Source organism: Pristiophorus japonicus, chromosome 6, assembly GCF_044704955.1.
Source record: "Pristiophorus japonicus isolate sPriJap1 chromosome 6, sPriJap1.hap1, whole genome shotgun sequence".
NCBI classification, from domain to species: domain Eukaryota; kingdom Metazoa; phylum Chordata; class Chondrichthyes; family Pristiophoridae; genus Pristiophorus; species Pristiophorus japonicus.
In genome coordinates, this window is record NC_091982.1 from 231,499,954 (window position 1) to 231,513,005 (window position 13,052).

Here is a 13,052-nt window from a genome sequence, read left to right on the forward strand (position 1 = left end):
CCAAACTTTTCAGTAGATAGTCCCAAGTTAAATTTCCTTTCGAATGAGCCCAAACACAGGGGGCGGGGGGCGGTTCTGGTGAATTTTGCTCTCTGCAATAAGGAGTAAAGGGTTATGGGGAGCGGGCAAGGAAGTTGAGCTGAGTCCATGATCAGATCAGCTATGATCTTATTGAATGGCAGAGCAGGCTTGAGGGGCAAATGGCCTACTCCTGCTCCTATTTCTTACGTTCTTATGTTTTTATGTATTGGAGACTGTTCAGAGAAGGTTCACTTGGTTGATTCCGGAGATGAGGGGGTTGACTTATGAAGATAGGTTGAGTATGTTGGGCCTATACTCATTGGAGTTCAGAAGTTGAGTCCATGATCAGATCAGCCATGATTTTGTTAAACATAGAAACATAGAAACATAGAAAATAGGAGCAGTAGTAGGCCATTCGGCCCTTCAAGTCTGCACCGCCATTCAATATGATCATGGCTGATCCTCTATCTCAACACCATATTTCCGCTTTTTCCCCATACCCCTTGATGCCTTTTGTTTCTAGAAATCTATCTATCACCCTCTTAAATATCCACAGCCTTCTTTGGTAGAAAATTTCACAGGTTCACCACCCTCTGAGTGAAAATATTTCTCCTCATCTCAGACCTAAATTTCCTACCCCGTATCCTGAGACTGTGACCCCTTGTCCTAGACTTCCCAGCCCGGGGAAACATCCTCCCTGCATCCAGTCTATCCAACCCAGTCAGAATTTTATACATTTCAATGAGATCCCCTCTCATTCTTCTAAACTCCAATGAACAAAGGCATAGTCAACCCAATCTCTCCTCATATGACAGTCCTGCCATCCCAGGAATCAGTCTGGTGAACCTTCGCTGCACTCCCTCTATGGCAAATATACCCTTTCTTAGGTAAGGAGACTAAAACTGCACACAATACTCCAGGTGCGGTCTCACCAAGGCCCTGTATAACTGCAGTAAGACATCCTTGCTCCTGTACTCAAATCCTCTTACAATGAAGGCCAACATACCATTTGCCTTCCTAACTGCTTGCTGCAGCTGCATGTTTGCTTTCAATGACTGGTGTACAAGGACACCCAGGTCCCTCTGTACATCAACACTTCCCAAGCCATCACCATTTAAATAATACTTTGTCCTTACGTTTTTCCCACCAAAGTGGATAACGTCACATTTATCCACATTATACTGCATCTGCCATGTGTTTACCCACTCACTCAACCTATCTAAATCACCTTACAGTGTATTTGCATCCTCCTCACAACTTACAATCCCACCTAGTTTTGTGTCGGCAGCAAACTTGGAAATATTACATTTGGTTCCCTCATCCAAATCATTTATATATATTGTGAATAGTTGGGGCCCAAGCACTGATCCCTGTGGTACCCGACTAGTCACTGCCCACCACCCTGAAAAAAACCCGTTTATTCCTACTCTCTGTTTCCTGTCAGTTAACCAATTTTCAATCCATGCCAGTGCATTACCCCCAAACCTATGTGCTTTAATTTTGCACATTAACCTCTTATGTGGGACTTTATCAAAGGCCTTCTGAAAATCTAAATACACTACATCCACTGGTTCTCCCTTATCTATTCCATCAGTTACATCCTCAAAAGACTCCAGTAGATTTGTCAAACATTATTTTACTTTCATAAATCCATGTTGACTTTGTTTAATCCCATTGATATTATCTAAGTGTGCTGTCATTACATCCTTTATAATAGACTCCAGCATTTTCCCTACTACTGATGTCAGGCTAACCGGTCTGTAGTTACCCGTTTTCTCTCTCCCTCCTTTTTTAAATAGTGGGGTTACATTTGCCACCCTCCAATCTGCAGGAACTGTTCCATAATCTATAGAATTTTGGAAGATGACAACCAATGCATCTACTATTTCCATGGCTACCTCTTTTAGTACTCTGGGATGCAGATCATCAGGCCCTGGGAATTTATCTGCCTTCAATCCCATTAGTTTCTCCAGCACTATTTTCTTACTAATAATCATTTCCTTTAATTCCTCTTCGTTCCTTAGCATTTCTGGGACGTCATTTGTGTCCTCTTCTGTGAAGACAGAACCAAAGTATTTATTTAATTGTTCTGCCATTTACTTGTCCCCCATTACAAATTCTCCCGTTTCTGTCTGTAAAGGACCTACATTTGTCTTCACTAATCTTTTTCTTTTTACGTACTTGTAGAAACTTTTGCAATCGATTACATGGCAGAGCAGGCTCGAGGGGTCAAATGACCTATTCCTGCTCTTATTTCTTATGTTCTTATGTCTCCTACCCTTGCAACATACCATGTGAGACTCAGGTCGACGGTTGCAGAAACGCCTGTCTATTCTCCTGACCGTCTATGACAACTGAATTTCTACACTTTGTGGTGCCCCCCCATTTGGTCATTTGCCCCAAGGTGCCATCGATGTGCTCGTGATGTCCCGCCAAGGTGTTGTCACTGTCACTGGTACTCAGCACTGAAAACCAGTTTGAGAGTGGCACTTAAACGTTGATCTACTTACTCAACATATACTTCCATTTGGTAACCTTTATTTGACAATTTCAATATTTTCTGCACTTCCTTCCAGGAAAGTGGTTGTGAATACATGTCCCAATGCACAAACACAGCCCCGACACAAGAACCAGAGTGCATGGTCCCAATGCGATCTCTGAAAACCAGGGAGAGAGGACCTGAGGGAGGGAGGGAGGGGGTCAGTAAGAATATGTGTGTGTGTGCTAGGCTAATGCAGCAGAGCTGGTCTCCAGTTGTCTTGGATCCCCTTGACACTGGACCAAGACCTTGCTCTGTCAAGTCCGTGTGGTAGCTGGTGTGCAATGGCCACCACACTTTAAAATAAATCACGCACAGGTATATTCCACCCTTTAAAATGAAGTTCGGGACCTGGCCCACATCGGTCTCATCATTCACCTTAGAACGCAGTTTAGTGTCGAAGCAAGTCATCCTCGATTGCCTAAGAAGAAGAAGATATATATATAGATACAGATTGACATATAAATAGATAGATATATTATACATATATAATTATATATAGAAAATGCTGAAAATCTCAGGTCAGGCAGCATCTGTGGAGAGGAAGCAGAGTTAACGTTTCAGGTCGATGACCCTTCATTAGAACTGGCCAGTTCTGGTCAGAGCTATCCAATTAGTCCCACTCCCTTTCAGGCTCGAGGGGCCGAATGGCCTACTCCTGCTCCTATTTCTTCTGTTCTTATGTTCTTTCTCTTCGCCCAGAGCCTTGCAATGTTTTCCTCATCAAGTATATATCCAATTCCCTTCTGAAAGTTATTATTGAATCTTCTCCCACCACCATTTCAAACAGTGCATTCAGGACAGTTTTGACGAAAGGCCATCGACCTGAAACATTAATTATGTTTCTCTCGCCACAGATGCTGACTTACCCGCTGAGATTTCCAGCATTTTCTGTTTTAATTTCAGATTCCAGCAACCGCAATATTTTGCTTTGGTATAATTATATATATGTCTTTGATGCGTATATATATATGATTTAAGTTTAGTATCCCCTTATTCCTATTTATTATTTATTTATGCCAGATTTTTTATTTAATGCAATTCAGATCCCTTTAAGGTTGGTATCCTCTAATTAGTTAATTTTAATTTTATCCCCCGAGGTCTAATTAATTATACTGATTATGTATTTATATATATACTGCTGCCCCCTGCTTTAAATTACTGAGCACATCCTTCCCCCTCTGCACCAAATTCCCACTTTCACTAAATTCCCGTCATCACTCTGAATAGCAAGACACTTCATTGAGCAGATTCACCCAACTCTCTCTGAGCTTGGTGCTTAAAGCTAAGTGTTTTTGTAGATATCCCTCTAAAATATACTCTTCAGAAACACACTAGTTACAACTGGTCAGTATAGGTTCTTGTGCTTTCTGCATGAGTGCGCTAAAATGGGCCAGATGGCTTGTCTTGGTAGAAGTAGCAGCCTCTTACTGTATGGCTCAGAGACATGGACCATGTATAATAGACACCTCAAGTCGCTGGAGAAATACAACCAACAATGCCTCCACAAGATCCTACAAATCCCCTGGGAGGACAGACGCACCAACATTAGCATCCTCAACCAGGCCAACATCCCCAGCATTGAAGCACTGACCACACTCGATCAGCTCCTCTGGGCAGGCCACATTGTATGCATGCCAGACACGAGACTCCCAAAGCAAGTGCTCTATTCGGAACTCCTTCAAGGCAAACGAGCCAAAGGTGGGCAGAGGAAACGTTTCAAGGCCACCCTCAAAGCCTCCCTGATAAAGTGCAACATCCCCACTGACACCTGGGAGTCCCTGGCCAAAGACCGCCCTAAGTGGAGGAAATGCATCCGAGAGGGCGCTGAGCACCTCGAGTCTCATCGCCGAGAGCATGCAGAAATCAAGCGCAGGTAGTGGAAAGAGCATGCGGCAAACCTGTCCCACTCACCTTACCCTGTCTGTCCTACCTGTGACAGGGACTGTGGTTCTCGTATTGGACTGTTCAGCCACCTAAGGACCCATTTTAAGAGTAGAAGCAAGTCTTCCTCGATTCTGAGGGACTGCCTATGATGATAATGGTGATGTTAGAGACTATGAGGATAATCTTTATGTGGAGGCGGAAGATGTTGGTAAGGTTCTTAACAAATACTTTGCATCTGTTTTCACAAAGGAAGAAGGCAATGTAGATACTGCTATCAAGGAGGAGTGTATATCAGGAGGAGGAGGAGGGTTTAGCAGTTTTGAAAGTAGATAAGTCCCCAGGCCCGGATGAAATGCATCTCAGACTGTTGAGCGAAGTAAAAGAGGAAGTAGCAGAGGCCTCGACCATCATTTTCCAGTCCTCTTTGGATCTGAGCATGGTGCCGGAGGATTGGAGGTCTGCTAATGTAGTACCCTTGTTTAAGAAGGGAGAAAGGGATAGGCCAAGTAATTACAGGCCTGTCAGCCTAACCTCAGCGGTGGGAAAATTATTAGAAAAAATCCTGAAAGACAGGATAAATCTACATTTGGAAAGACAAGCATTAATTAGGAACAGTCAGCACGGATTTGTTAAGGGAAGATTGTGTTTGGCTAACCTGATTGAATATTTTGAGGAGGTAACCAAGAGGATCGATGAGGGTAGTGCAAAAGATGTCGTTTTTCTGGACTTTAGCAAAGCTTTGGATAAGGTCCCACATGGTAGATTGGTCATGAAGGTTAAAGCCCATGGGATCCAGGGCAAATGGCAAGTTGGATCCAAAATTGGTTTAGAGGTAGGAAGCAAAGGGTAATGGTTGATGGATGTTTTTGCGACTGGAAGGATGATTCCAGTGGGGTTCCAAAGGACTCAGTACTGGGTCCCTTGCTTTTTGTGGTATATATCAACGATTTAGATTTGAATATAGGGAGTATGATTAAGAAGTTTGCAGATGACACTAAAATTGGCTATGTGGTTGATAAGCAAGAGGAAAGTCATGGGCTGCAGGAGGATATCAATCTACCTCACATCTGATCAGGTGGGCAGAGCAGTGGCAAATGGAATTTAATTCAGAGAAGTGTGAGGTGATGCACTTTGGGAGGGCTAATAAGAAAAGGGTATACACATTAAGCGATAGACCACTTAATAGTATAGATGAAGAAAGGGACCTTGGAGTGCTTGTTCACAGATCCCTGAAAGTAGCAGGCCAGGTGGATGAGGTGGTTTAGAAGGCATATGGACTGCTTGCCTTTATTGGCCAAGGCATAGAATATGAGCAGGGAGGTTATGCTTAAATTGTATAATACTTTGGTTAGGCCACAGCTGGAGTACTGCGGCAGTTCTGGTCACTGTATTATAGGAAGGACGTGATTGCACTAGAGACGGTGCAGAGGAGATTTACTAGGATTCTGCCTGGAATGGAGAATCTTAGTTATGAGGACAGATTAGATAGGCTGGGTTTGTTCTTATTGGAACATAGGAGGTTGAAAGGAGACCTCATTGAGGTGTACAGAATACTGAGGGGCCTGGACATAGTGGATAGTAAGAGCCTATTTCCATTGGTTGAGGGGGCATAGTTTTAAGGTGGTTGGTGGAAGGTTTAGAGGGGATTTGATGGGGGGCTTCTTTACACAGAGGGTTGTGGAGATCTGGAACTCGCTGCCTGGAAGAGTGATGGATGCAGAAACCCTCACCACTTTTAAGAGATGGTTGGATGGGCACTTAAAGTGCAGTAACCTGCAGGGTTGCAGACCTAGAGCTGGTAACTGGGATTAGACTGGATGACCTTTTGTTGGCCGCGCAGATATAATGGTAAATACTTCAGGGAATAGAATACGGCCAGGGTGATCTCCTGGACTAGTTTCGATCGCCTGGATGGGTCGGAGAGGAATTTTTCCAGATTTTTTCTCCCTAAATTGGCCTGGGTTTTTATCTATTTTTTGCCTCTCGCAGGAGATCACATGGCTCCGGTTGTGGTGGAGTGTAGAATGTTTTGGTATAAGGGGTGTCGCAGTTGTGTGAAATGGATTGGTTGGGCTGGGTGCTCTTTGCCTTTCCGTCATTGTTCATAGGTTTATATGTAACCCATAGGGCTGCTGACCGAGGGCCGTGCGGCTCTTTGTCGGCCGGCGTGGACACAATGGGCCGAAATGGCCTCCTTCTGCGCTGTAAATTTATATGTTTCTATGTTAGGCCACTGAGGGGTCACTTGGTGCTGCAAAAACCTTTACCTAGCAGAGGCAAGTTATTCTTCACACAAAGAGCACTGAATTTATGGAATGGAGTCCCAGTTAGGGTGGTTAAGGCCAAAACCCTGGAATTAGTTCAGAAACAGTCGTTGACCAGAGGACACAGAGGTTAAGGTAAAAGAACCAGTGGCGAGATGAGGAGTATTTTTTTACGCAGTGAGTTGTTATGATCTGGAATGCGCTGCTTGAAAGGTGGTGGGAAAAGATTCAAAAATAATTTTGAGAAGGGAATTGGATATATATTTGAAGAGGAAAACATGGCAGGGCTGTGGGGAAAGGGAAAGGGAGTGGGACTAATTGGATCGCTCTTTCAAAGAGCCGGCACAGACATGATGGGCCAAATGACCTCCTTCTGTGATAAATCGTACTACAATTCTATACCACAGTGGAGGGAGTATTGGTTCCTTTTGCATGAACAAGCTAAAATGGGCCAAATGGTTTTCTTCATCTAAATTGGGCACAATATCCTGAACACAAAAATCTAGGCTGACACTCCAGTGCAGTGCTGAGGGAGTGCTGCACTGTCGGAGGTGCCGTCTTTCAGATGAGACGTTAAACCGAGGCCCCGTCTGCTCTCTCAGGTGGACGTAAAAGATCCCATGGCACAATTTTGAACAAGAGCAGGGGAGTTATCCCTGGTGTCCTGGCCAATATTTATCCCTCAATCAACATCACTAAAACAGATTATCCGGTCATTATCACTTTGCTGTGTGTGGGAGCTTGCTGTGTACAAATTGGCTGCCGCATTTCCCACATTACAACAGTGATTACACTCCAAAAAGTACTACATTGGCTGTAAAGCACCGTGGGACATCCAGTGGTCGTGAAAGGCGCTATATAAATGCAAGTCTTTCTTTTCTTTTATTTATCTTGGGATCTTGTCATCTACCCTACAGCACTGCTACTGAAGGCTGCATTGTTATTAAATGGAATTTTAGATGTATAAAGTTGGATTTATGCTGTATTCCTATTATAACTTGGACAGTTATTTATAAATGTTTAATTACTTTTTCAGTGCATTTAAGGATTATAGCATCTCTCCATTTCCTCCCTAGTCTCCTGTGGCTGAGAAGGAGGGTAAGTAAGTGCCAGTGCTACTGTGAGCCAGCCACCCGCAAACGTCTAGAGCATTGCCCTCAGTTTCCTCTACGCTTATTTACAGATTCCCAGCCTCTGTCTGGCACCTCCATCTTGTGGTTCAGCCAAGATTAGAAAGTAGCATGGATGGGGAGCTGAACCTGTGACACGCCGCTGTGTGACACCCCACTCTGTAACCCCCGCTGTGTGACCCCGCCCCGCTGTGACCTCCCCACTGTGTGACCCCCGCTCTGTGACCCCCACTGTGTGACCCCCCCCACTGTGACCAGCCCCACTGTGTGACCCCCTGCTGTGTGACCCTGCTCTGTGACCCCCACTGTGTGACCCCCCCACTGTGACCAGCCCCACTGTGTGACCCCCTGCTGTGTGACCCTCGCTCTGTGAACCCCGCTGTGTGACCCCCCCGCTATGTGACTCCCCCCACTGTGTGACCCCTGCTGTGTGAACCCCCCTGTTGTGTGACCCCTGCTCTGTGAACCCCGCTGTGTGACCCCCGCTCTGTGACCCCCTGCTGTGTGACCCCCGCTCTGTGACCCCCCCGCTGTGTGACCCCCTGCCGTATGACCCCCGCTGTGTGACCTCCGCTCTGTGACCCCCGCTCTGTGACCCCCCCACTGTGACCAGCCCCACTGTGTGACCCCCTGCTGTGTGACCCCCGCTGTGTGACACCCCGCTCTGCGACCCCGCCGCTGTGTAACCCCCGCTGTGTGACCTCACGCAGTGTGACCCCCATTCTGTGACCCTCGCTCTGTGAACCCCGCTGTATGACCCTCCCGCTATGTGACCCCCCCCACTGTCTGACCCCTGCTGTGTGACCCCCCCTGCTATGTGACCCCCCCACTGTCTGACCCCTGCTGTGTGAAGCTCCCTGTTGTGTGACCCCCGCTCTGTGAACCCCATTGTGTGACCCCCACTCTGTGACCCCCTGCTGTGTGACCCCCGCTCTGTGACCCCCTGTCGTGTGACCCCCCGCCGTATGACCCCCGCTGTGTGACCTCTGCTCCGTAACCACCGCTCTGTAACCCCCGCTCTGTGACCCCCGCTGTGTGAACCCCGCTGTGTGACCTCCGCTCTGTGACCCCCCCGCTGTGTGACCTCCCCGCTGAGTGACCCCGCTCTGTGACTCCTGCTCTGTGACCCCCCCCGCTGTATGACCCCTGCTGTGTGAACCCCGCTGTGTGACCTCCGCTCTGTGACCCTATCCGCTGTGTGACCCCCGCTCTGTGACCCGCCACTCTGTGACCCCCGCTGTGTGAACCCCGCTCTGTGACCCCCTGCTCTGTGACCTCCCGCTGTGTGAACCTCGCTCTGTGACCCCCGCCGCTGTGTGACCCCCGCTCTGTGACCCCCGCTGTGTGAACCCCGCTCTGTGACTCCTGCTCTGTGACCCCCCGCTGTATGACCCCTGCTGTGTGAACCCCGCTGTGTGACCTCCGCTCTGTGACCCTATCCGCTGTGTGACCCCCGCTCTGTGACCCGCCACTCTGTGACCCCTGCTGTGTGAACCCCGCTCTGTGACCCCCCACTGTATGACCCCCGCTGTGTGAATCCCACTGTGTGACCCCCCCACTGTGTGACCCCCCTCTGTGATACCCGCTCTGTAACCCCCGCTGTGTGACCTCACGCTGTGTGACCCCCACTCTGTGACACCCCCCGTTGCTCTGTGACCCGTCGCTCCAATGTGCTGTGTCACTATGCCACCCAATGTCTTTGGCTGGGAAAGAACAACTCTAAAGCTGCCCATCCTCCAAAACCTCAAAGGTCACACTTCCCCCTTTCTGAAAATGAAGGGTTTAATTTCTTTGTTTTCATAGATTTTAATAGATGCAAATCAAAGTGCCAGTTAGGCACAAATTAGCTGTGAATGAATAATTAATGTAATATAAATCCATTTCTTTGGTAGTTCTTATGTTGCTGGCCATGGCTTATTGCCTCTGAGTCATGGCTTCTTTTACACATTTCTCAAAAACTATTTATCTGGTATACATGACAACTATCTCGTTCGTCCAGATGCAGAGTCCACAAAGTGACAGTAGAGTAATTTAAGAAGACCCTTTTCACCCAGATCTTCTCCACTGGGACGGTCCCTGGCAACTGGTGGGGTTCGACGGGAGCTCGGAGCGTGCCATCGAGTAGGCGGGGAGGGAGAGATCACGGGGTGGGTCTGAAGAGTGCGGGGGTGGGTCGGCCGATCGCGGGGAGGGAGAGATCGCGGGGTGGGTCTGAAGAGTGCGGGGGCAGGGGGTGGATCAGCCAATCGCGAGGAGGGAGGCTGATCGAGGCACAAGATTAACTCAATGGGCCGTGCCAAGCAATCCTGCTACTGGCCCACAAGCAATATTGGAGAAGTATGTACCTGCTGGATCTGCCATCTCCCGTCTCCCTATAGCTGCCTGGTTCCCCGAGCCCTGGGAAACCTTGTCTGCAGATGTTAAATTGAAATGCCTCCCAAAATCTGAGGCCCGGAGCCCCCACTTAAATATTATAATGACTGCCTTGCCTTTTCAGAGCGGGTTACTCAGATGCCCCCAAACCCGTCGTGGTTACACCGGAACTAGGCGTGTTCATGGCGGATTGGGGTCGTGCTCGCCCCCTTTTTAACAATTTAACCCAGCTCCCGACACTCTCCTGCTCATCATGGGCTGGGGGGAAGCAGGGGGATAAGACTTCCCCCATAATGTCCTAACCAATGTCATATTTGAAAACTGCAAGAAACTGCAGCCCTCAGTTGGCCACAAGTACAGCTTTCACAGCATTAGGAGCACTGGCCACAACCAAGGGAGAGGAGCTCTCGACATATAAGAAAAAATGGAGCAGTGAAGCACATTAACATGCGTCGCCCAAGCATTGCAAATATGAATCAACTTTTGACACATTCCTGCGCTGCACAGAAAAGCCTCAGACGTCAAAAAGCCGAACAAACTAAGAACATAAGAACATAAGAAATAGGAGCAGGAGTAGGCCATATGGCCTCTCGAGCCTGCTCCACCATTCAATAAGATCATGGTTGATCTGATCTTGGCCTCAACTCCACTTTACTGCCTGTTCCCCACAACCCTCAACTCCCCTATAGTTTAAGAATCTGTCTATCTCAGCCTTGAATATATTCAATGACCCAGCCACCACAGCTCTCTGGGGCAGAGAATTCCAAAGATTCACGACCCTCTGAGAGAAGAAATTCCTCCTCATTTCCGTCTTAAATGAGCGACCCCTTATTCTGAAACTATGCCCCCTAGTTCTAGATTCCCCCACGAGAAGAAATATCCTCTCTGTGTCCACCTTGTCGAGCCCCCTCAGAATCTTATATGTTTCAATAAGATCACCTCTTATTCTTCTAAACTCCAATGAGTATAGGCCCAACCTGCTCAACCTTTCCTCATAATACAACCCCTTCATCCCAGGAATCAACCGAGTGAACCTTCTCTGAACTGCCTCCAATGCAAGTATATCCCTCTATAAATAAAGAGGCCAAAACTATAAACACTACGCTAGGTGTTGTTTTGCAGTTGTAGCAAGATTTCCCTACTTTTATACTCCATCCCCCTTTGCAATAAAGGCCAACATTCCATTTGCCTTCCGAATTACTTGCTGCACCAAATGGCTGGCTCCTGAGATTTGTCCCGTCAGGGTCTGGAATGTCCCTGTAGTATAAATATTGATGGGGAGAGAGTTTGATAGGGTGATTTGGATTGCTGTTAGCTAGGAGGCAGCGACAAGTGTCTCAGTGGGCCTTTTGAAGAATGCCAGGAGAGGCATAGAGGGAGACAAGCCTTGAGCGGTGGCAGGAGAGTAGGAAGGATGATGAGCTAAAACCTTCACTTTTTTTGCCTGCTTAACACCCACTTAACGCCCACTTATGTAACGCCTCTGTTTAAAAAAGGGGGCAGACAAAAGGCAGATAACTATAGGCCGGTTAGTTTAACATCTGTAGTGGGGAAAATGCTTGAAGCTATCATTAAGGAAGAAATAGCGGGACATCTAGATAGGAATAGTGCAATCAAGCAGACGCAAAATGGATTCATGAAGGGGAAATCATGTTTAACTAATTTACTGGAATTCTTTGAGGATATAACGAACATGGTGGATAGAGGTGTACCGATGGATGTGGTGTATTTAGATTTCCAAAAGGCATTCGATAAGGTGCCACACAAAAGGTTACTGCAGAAAATAAAGGTACGCGGAGTCAGAGGAAATGTATTAGCATGGATAGGGAATTGGCTGGCTAACAGAAAGCAGTGAGTCGGGATAAATGGGTCCTTTTCGGGTTGGAAATCGGTGGTTAGTGGTGTGCCACAGGGATCGGTGCTGGGACCACAACTGTTTACAATATACATAGATGACCTGGAAGAGGGGACAGAGTATAATGTAACAAAATTTGCAGATGACACAAAGATTAGTGGGAAAGCGGGTTGTGTGGAGGACACAGAGAGGCTGCAAAGAGATTTAGATAGGTTAAGCGAATGGGCTAATGTTTGGCAGATGGAATACAATGTCGGAAAGTGTGAGGTCATCCACCTTGGGAAAAAAAACAGTAAAAGGGAATATTATTTGAATGGGGAGAAATTACAACATGCTGAGGTGCAGAGGGACCTGGGGTCCTTGTGCATGAATCCCAAAAAGTTAGTTTGCAGGTGTAGCAGGTAATCAGGAAGGCGAATGGAATGTTGGCCTTCATTGCGAGAGGGATGGAATACAAAAGCAGGGAGGTCCTGCTGCAACTGTACAGGGTATTGGTGAGGCCGCACCTGGAGCACTGCGTGCAGTTTTGGTCACCTTACTTAAGGAAGGATATACTGGCTTTGGAGGGGGTACAAAGACGATTCACTAGGCTGATTCCAGAGATGAGGGGGTTACCTTATGATGATAGATTGAGTAGACTGGGTCTTTACTCGTTGGAGTTCAGAAGGATGAGGGGTGATCTTATAGAAACATTTAAAATAATGAAAGGGATAGACAAGATAGAGGCAGAGAGGTTGTTTCCACTGGTCGGGGAGACTAGAACTAGGGGGCACAGCCTCAAAATACGGGGGAGCCAATTTAAAACCGAGTTGAGAAGGAATTTCTTCTCCCAGAGGGTTGTGAATCTGTGGAATTCTCTGCCCAAGGAAGCAGTTGAGGCTAGCTCATTGAATGTATTCAAATCACAGATAGATAGATTTTTAACCTATCAGGGAATTAAGGGTTATGGGGAGCGGGCGGGTAAGTAGAGCTGAGTCCATGGC